The sequence below is a fragment of the Cryptotermes secundus genome, unplaced genomic scaffold, assembly GCF_002891405.2.
Source record: "Cryptotermes secundus unplaced genomic scaffold, Csec_1.0 scaffold195, whole genome shotgun sequence".
NCBI lineage: Eukaryota > Metazoa > Arthropoda > Insecta > Blattodea > Kalotermitidae > Cryptotermes > Cryptotermes secundus.
The window spans coordinates 426,465-427,020 of record NW_019732859.1 but is presented as its reverse complement, the minus strand read 5'-3'; positions in this window follow the sequence as shown (position 1 = coordinate 427,020).

The following is a 556-nucleotide window of genomic DNA, read 5'->3' as shown; positions in this document are numbered from 1 at the left end:
GGAAGCGGTCCCATGCTTCGCCATCTGTGGAGTAATGTTCAACAGGTGGCGCTAGTTTTTTGTTTCATATGAATATGAATACTATGGAAGCGTGGGACTCTGCCTTCACCCGCTCTAGGAATCACGCAGAAAGTTAATAGTTAGAGATCACCGAGAGTAAACAAGAAAATATTTTAAACTGTAGCGCCATCTGTTGAACATTACTCTACAAGTGATTAACTTTCTTCAGAGGAGCAGTCTGCACAGCCCAGGAAGATACTAAGATGCTACATTTTAAGTTGCTTTCCATGAGGCTTAAGTCCACAGATGGCGTTAAACCTCATAGAAATCCACGAAATGTAGTAAAAATGTAGCATCTTAGTTGCTTCCTGCGCTGTGCAAACCGCTCCTCTGAAGAAAATTAATCACTTGTAATGTTCAACAGATGGCGCTATAGTTTAAAATATTTTCTTGATAACTCTCGGTGATTTGTCTTGATCTCTAACTATTAACTTTCTTCGTGACTCCTAGAGCGGGTGAGGGTAGAGTCCCACGCTTCTATAGCATTCATATTCAT